This window comes from Paramisgurnus dabryanus, chromosome 10, assembly GCF_030506205.2.
Source record: "Paramisgurnus dabryanus chromosome 10, PD_genome_1.1, whole genome shotgun sequence".
NCBI lineage: Eukaryota > Metazoa > Chordata > Actinopteri > Cypriniformes > Cobitidae > Paramisgurnus > Paramisgurnus dabryanus.
The window spans coordinates 33,796,463-33,804,133 of record NC_133346.1 but is presented as its reverse complement, the minus strand read 5'-3'; the positions used below and the strand labels follow the sequence as shown (position 1 = coordinate 33,804,133).

General features: G+C 36.2%; 1 long non-coding RNA gene across 2 annotated transcripts; it reads right to left on the bottom strand.

Moving 5' to 3' along the window:
* Nucleotides 1-319: 319 nt before the first annotated feature.
* On the bottom strand, nt 320-6,200 carry LOC135718448 (uncharacterized). Of its 2 annotated transcripts, none has more exons than XR_010520808.2 (9): nt 5,971-6,200; nt 5,058-5,143; nt 4,836-4,908; nt 4,426-4,522; nt 4,160-4,309; nt 1,900-1,967; nt 1,685-1,779; nt 1,519-1,618; nt 320-738 (listed from the first exon to the last, which is right to left on the bottom strand). It is a non-coding gene; the product is annotated as an uncharacterized lncRNA (long non-coding RNA). The 2 variants fall into 2 exon arrangements; XR_010520807.1 differs by lacking the exon at nt 5,971-6,200 and adding an exon at nt 5,317-5,612.
* Between the last annotated feature and the right edge of the window lie 1,471 nt (nt 6,201-7,671).

The window sequence follows — 7,671 nt, the reverse complement described above, 5'->3', positions numbered from 1 at the left end:
TTGACATCAAACATCGACGTCAAAATTACGTCACAGAATAGGTCAAAAATGAAAGTCATTTTGACGTCAAAGTGTTGATGTCAATTTGATGTCAAGATTTTGACCCCTGCTGATGTCATTTTGATGTCAATTCTACATCTATTTGATATCAGGATGTTATGATGTTGATGTCATTTTAATGCTATTTTGATATCCCAGCCGGCATATGATTCACCTTTGAAATTTGTCTTTTAATAAAAACACATTCTTTCAAACAGTTTCCAGTTAGTAGTGCAAAAATGGAATATTCCAAATATAGAATGAAATCATAAAAACAGAAAATCAGAAAACAAAATCAGGTTTAAAAGTCATTTTATTTATAACTGCAAATATGAATTTTGTTGTTGGTTTAGTTAGGGTGACCATACGTGCCATTCTTCCCGGACGCATCCCGTCCAGGATTTCGGTGCGTCTTCCGGAAGTCGTATTTGTTGACCGCATACGCCATTCAGTTAAAAACATAAGATATACAATCGTAGTTTCATTCTTCTTACCTTAAAATGTAACGGTTGCTTTTCTGTAATAATAATAATAATCCTCTGTGACGTATGCGGTCGACAAATACGAGTTCCAAAAGACTGGACAGGACGGGTCCGGGAAGAATGGCACGTATGGTCACCCTAGTTTAGTTGACAGTCTTCTTATGGCCACCACCACCCGTCCATTCTGGCTCATGCACTTAAAAAATGATGACAGCATCTAAAGAGGAAAAACAAACCGCATGTTATTTCATTGTCAAAAATGCTATGTTTTTTAGGCCATGTATAAAAAAAGTTATTGCACATGAAGGCAAGATGTGTGTTCTTTAATGGTCTGACTAGAAACATAGCATAGCTGATGAAGGAAGAAAGCTGTTGTGTTTACAAATGTGACAATGAGCTTCAATTAAGATCATCTACAGTGCATTCAGAAAGTATTAAGACCCTCTTCACTTTTCAATTTTGTTATGTTCTTTCATGATACTGCAATTGTTTACATTTTTCCTCATACATTTTTTTACATTTGCAAACGTTTTTTGAAACGTTTGCAAATGTAGAATTTTTTACATTATACATATTCAGACCCTTTCCAACAATACCTGGAATTTAGCTCAGGTGTCTCCTATTGGTCTTGATGTTTCTACACCTTAAAGGGTTCTGATGAACACAAAGATATTTTGAGGAATGTCTGTAACCAAACTGACCAGAAGCACCACTGACTTCCATAGCAGGATAAAAGAATACAATGGAAGTGAATGGTGCTTCTAACTGTTTTTTTAAAAACAAATCCAGGTGTTGCAAGGTTTGCTGCATCCTTCCCAAAAAGACCTGAGGCTGTAACTGCTGCTTCAAAAGGTGCGTTAACTAAATACAGAGTAAAGGGTCTGAATACTTGGGTGATATTGACTCTATATCCCCCCCAAATTGAGATGCTAAACAAAGCAAACATTGACTGTTTACCTTACGTGTGGGTCAAACAGCCTCTTGTGCAGTCACTTACCAATGAAAGCTAAGATGGACTCCAGACCTTCTGGACTGTCTGTAAGAGACTTCAAACTCAAACCAGACCAGCAAGGCATCACGTTGGCAGACACCCCAACCTGATCAAAAAATTTTGATTAGGAGATATTCTTGTCCTATTTTTAATATAGATTTTACAAACTTACCACAAATAATCTGGCAAAGCAAAGACTTATGAAACAGCATCTTCCCAAATCTCCTCTTAAGGCTCATCTTGTCTATCATGGCATTTAATAAAGTTCTGAAAAAAAAACATATTTCATTTGTACAAAAACATAAAAAAACTGTGGCCCAAGCACAACTATAAAAAAAAATTAAGAATGTTTCAATTTTTTGTCATGGGACACTATTATTTCCTTACTTTTTGAGGGGTACAGATTTGGCCATCTGGAAAGACACATGACTTCACCAAGTTGCACGGTGATCTGCCTACAATATAAAACACATAACAAAATAAAAAACAAGTCATAGCCCCTTTTAAAAAGAAAACATAAATTGTGAAATACAAAACACTGCATCTTAATTATTAGGATTACTAGAATTTGATCGGAATACAATCCAAAACAAGTAAAAAATCTATTGTAAGGTTCCATTACTACATGGTAGCTTGGTGGTGGATTACAATGGTTGGTGATAACTTGAATTTTATAACTCATGGGCATAGCCATAATTTTAAAAGTGATGATTAGAGCCATAATACATAAAGATTAGGGCTGTGACAGTTCTCATAACCACCGTGGTGGTAAAGTGCGGCCTGCGGTTGCGTGCACGTCACAAACTATGAAAAAATATAAAGTACAATCTCCCCCAGCGAGATATCTTCAAGTTTGTGTGAACGCAAACAGCCAGCAGATTCAGAGTTAGAGCGCTATTTGCAACTGATATCAGTGATGACACGGTGGCTTGGGAGCAGAACAGAGGCAAAATATTCTTTCTTGGTCACTCAAGGTTGCGAAAAAGTATCAATCTGCGCTACCCGTACACCATCAGAACATGTTTTTAGTGCTGCTGGAAACATTGTAACCCCAATAAGGTTTCTCACTTTTTGTTTCATGGATTGAAGTGCTACAATAAACACACATAGGCGCCAATCCCGTGGGTGCTCAGAAGCTCGGCTCAAGCACCCAGCGAAATGGCAAAGCACATATGTTCAGTTTATTCACATTAAAGGTACTGTTTTTCCTGATCGCAAATTTAGTTCGTGTGTAATGTTGCTGTTTGAGCTAAGGTATTATTTATGCTCTAAGTTCACTGCCAAGTAGGGTTGTTGCGGTGACAGAATTTTCCCACCGGTAAATCAGCGCGTGACAAACCCGGTGATACCGGTTTAACCGGGTGGAAGGGGCTTATAAATGCATTATATAGGGGCATTTTACTTTCACTTTTGAATTAGATGCAACTGTTGTTTAAATCCAGCGCTTGCGCACGCTGCGTTAAATTGCGTATGAATTTGCGTGCAAATGCGAGTACAACAGCTGGTTTAAGTGCTTGAGTCAATGTGCGCAGGTACTTCTGACAGAACCCGCCAGTCCCAAGCAGAGCAACCGGCTATTCCTTCATAAAGCACTGCTTGAATGGTGGGTTTATTATTATTCTTAATGAAAAACACAACAACAAAATGATCTGACCTATATTAAACATCATATATGTATATTATAACAAAAACGAGTAAGCACGCGGCTTCTGCCATCATCTGCTCGCCGCAGTCTGACAGGAATAAATTAAATCTGACACCCGCAGCCGCTGCTCTGTGATGATGCGCGTTCAGCTCCGCTGAATTCAAACAGCAGACACATTCAGTTGTAAGTGTTTGCTCTCTCTAACGAAACTAAATGATTTTATTACAAGAAAATATCAAAACGATGGTGAAAGACGGTGTCGCGGTGGTGATCTAAACGGTGAGAGGCTGAAGCACCGGTAATCACCGTTTCACCGACTATCGCAACAAGCCTACTGCCAAGCGATATATTCCCCTTTCAAACCATACAGTGAACGGCCAGTTTGTACTATAGCCCTCTAATTCCTGGTTGAATGACGAGCATTGACTAACCTCCGCCCACAGGAACACGTCAGTCGCCAGCTAAGCTCAAATGGCTCTGGCTGCACAATTAATCACACACGATTGTCACGGACATCTCGTCAGTAAAGCTGGTTCCTTGATTAGTAATAAATCACCATCAGCTGCTTTCAGATGGAGCGCCATTTACTACACAGAGCCGTAGTTCACTGACAAAAGGGAAAATATCGCATTCATAATCGGCAATGATTTCTCCTTTTGTCGGGTCTGTGTAGTAAATGGTGCTCCATCTGAAAGCAGCTGATGGTGATTTATTACTTATCAAGGAACCAGCTTTACTGACGAGATGTGTGTGACAATCGTGTTTGATTAATCGTGCAGCCCTAGCTCTGACTAAGCTAAGCTGCTGTTGAATCACAACACACTAAACAAACTACACAATCAGAACTCGTTACATATTTCTGAAGGAGGGACTTCATAGAACAAGGAAGACATCAGCCCGTTTTGAGGACAGTGAAAACAGCACTATACAGTAAATTGTGTGAAAAATACTGTTTTTTCACACAAAACATGAACAAAATCAAAAACACAGGAAAAACATTACCTTTAACTTCACAATTCACACGAAAACGTGACTGCGCCACTTTCCACCTCTTCAAAGCCTTTGAGCGCTCCAGGCTCTAGAGCACCTGGCATTGCGAAGTAAAGCTTGAGGTTGTGATGAGCACCCACCGGCGGAAAAAGAAATTGCCGCCTATGAACACACACATTTGTTAAGAAACATCATATCTGATCTTTGTTTACATTTTTATATTTCAAAATATATGTATGCATTATATATATATATTTATATATATAAAAGATATATACCTCCCCCCTCACACAAACACATTCTATAACCACCGCACCACAGTGGTGAATTGGTGCATTACCATCGCAGTGGTAAAATACTGTCACTGTCACAGCCCTAATAAAGATAAGAAGGAAAGAAAGCTGTTATGTACACAACCACAAAGATCCATTTTGTCTGTCAATATGAACCCTTTTCAAAACTTCCATCAACATCTGCTCTGAACTATGAATTAAATTCTGGCTCTGTCTATTGAAAACAAAGGGTGTGAAACATGTACATAATATAGAGGGAATAGTGACATACAGAAGAAATTAAGTGCTGTGCTGAACAGAGACCATTGCATCCTGAATTATTTTCTTATATTTTCCTAATGACAATGATAATCCAGTACTAAGAAACAAGTAGTAGGTGGTTTTAAAAAGCTTACCTGTGAAGTTTCTTATGTTTGTGTTATTACGTTTCTGATCTGACAACCCTTGCTGTCGGATTCTTGTTCAATCCTGACAACATATAAAAAAAGTAAAATTAGTGCAATAGTAAAAGAGAATTCTATAAATGATGACCTTCATCAGAATGTAATGCATACACTTGCATTAATGCATTTAAGTATATACTGTGAAATATCAGGGTTAACATGTCACAACATTACCTGATCCAGACAGATGTAATGGCTGTTGATGCATTAAAATCTCAGCATTGACAAGATCACCATCACTATTTTTAATTTGAAGGGCTCTGATAACAAAGACATTACAAAAGAGTTATAAAAATACACTGAAAACAAGAGCACATTTGTCTGGATAACTAATATTTTCAAGTTCCATTAAACTTGCTAATTATTCATCAAGTAAGCAAAATAATACCATTACACTTCATTTCAATTCAAATAGCACATGCCAACAACTTACACTGTTTGACTTTTTCCTTACAAAGGAGTTAAGAGTTTTATTCCGCTTTAAATCATGGATACAGCGCGAGGGACCGCAGATACAAGCATAAGCGTGTGACGTAACGTGTGATGCCTGATAAATGCAGTTATTGCAAATTCGCGAGCAATAAAACACCAACATCTCATCTAACGTTAAGTATAAACACTTAATCAGTAACATGAAATTAAGCAAGCAGCATTAATTAACTGACCGCACTCATCCAGCTGCCGTGCTGCTCCTCTTTACAAATGACTGACAGAGGTGTCTGTGGCGCCTGTAAGACCTGTCAGATATTCATTGACTGAACTACGATATCAACGCTTTTCTACCGAACAGTTGTCCAAAAAGCCCTTACATTTAAGTGCTTTTCTGAAGCAATAAACAACAAGTGGTTAAGTTGATAAGACCAGATATCATATTAATTTATTAATATTCATATTACAATCATATTAATGTAACCGTAGTCCAATTTCGGCGGGAACATGCCGTGGAATAGCGAATCAACCATTATAACGGACACGTTCACAAATAACAGAAAAAGCACGATGCATATTAAACATAAAACATTTTATGTGTGAATAAAATAATGTTACGCGTTTTAAACATTGACTTATTGACTTGATATTTCCTTACCTCAATGCACTTTCTCGATGATCACGCAGACAGCCGTTAAACTCTCCAGTCTCGTGTAATCTCTATATGGGGAGGCTGTAATCTCGCGAGATTACCTCGCTACTTTTTTAGTCAGGATCAAACATTCCAAACTGACTTGTATGAATTAAACCGATAAAAGTCTTGATGTATTTTATTATTAATGGTATTCTTAAAATGTATATTTAACATGTTATATTTAAGACACTGTGATGAAAATATAATAACAATAAAACAACAATAATAATAGTTTATTTGCATGTGTCTATTACATTTTTAACTCTCCCAAATACTTTTGGTAAATTTTTAAATAGTATTTTTATCAGTTTCATAAAACGAGTTTTTACAGCTTTTTACTGAATGATTCACAAATTACAATGTCATTAAACATTTATTTTATTGACCCTTTGCAACTGTTTACCATTCACTGTTGTTTCAACGTTGTGTCAACGTTGAACAAACAACTAAGCTTTTTCAACCAAATTTCAACGTTGAAGGTCGGTCATATGACTGCTTGGATCATTCAATATCAAGCTTCGATATCAGATTAAATTGACATTTTATAGTATATGCAATTATAGTGTCATTTTAAATGTGAACTACTTGTAAACATGCTAGGATTTAAATAAATAAAAAAAACACATGCAAAATACATAGACCTACAACTTTCAAGATGTTAAAAATGAGTCTCATTGATTTACAATGAGTAATAAATATACTTTTACAGACATTGTTTTGACATAAATTTAACATCAATTTGACATCTTATTTCCTGACATCAAATCAACATCGATTTAATGTCAATGATATTGACCTGAGATATAGGGACCAGAAAAAACATGTCAGATCGATACCTTTGTTGGGCCTCTTTACAACCACAAGGAAATAATTACAAAATATAATGAAAATATGCATATTCATGCACGTTATACATGGTGGTCAAAATCTTGACTATTTGTTGATGTCAAATTGACGTCAAGGTGCCCGCTGGGAAGCTAACGTTAAACATGGATGTCAACAACGGTGTAGTCAACAGTGGAACTCTTTTTGCAATATTAAAGTTATTTTCCCAACGGAGCCAGCACAATTACAATCTTCTGTTTTTTATGTAAAATGTAAGGTAACATTTGTTTAATTATTCCTCATATAATTTTAAAGCCACGATCTACAGAACATCACACAAAAAAACATTTTGATAACTAAACCTAAAAAAATAACAAAGGTGATCCTTCCTTGGAAACAATTCAGTGTTTTTATTTAATTTGGAGATTTAGCGCGTCAAAGCAGTCATGACAAAAAAAACCGACAAATGAGAAATGACAAACAATTTGTGTTTGTTACTGTAAATGATAAAAACTAAGCTTTATATACAATTCATTAAACGTTAATTTATAACAAGAAAAACACTGAAATTAATGATTTTATAGACACTTCGCGTTATTATTTAGCATAGAAATACCTGCTTCCTTGCTTTGACTTTGATCATCTCTGTATTCACTTTAGATACAGAAAGACCTGATGATATTATTTATTTCAAGAATCTTTTTGCTATCATTTGAAAGTGAACACCGAACTTAATATTAAATAACAAGAAAGACAGTCGTGCCAGGCATAAATATAGGTTTGGTGCAGATATTTTCCGTTTCAGCACCGAAATTTAAAGAAACGGCTTACCTGTTTTGT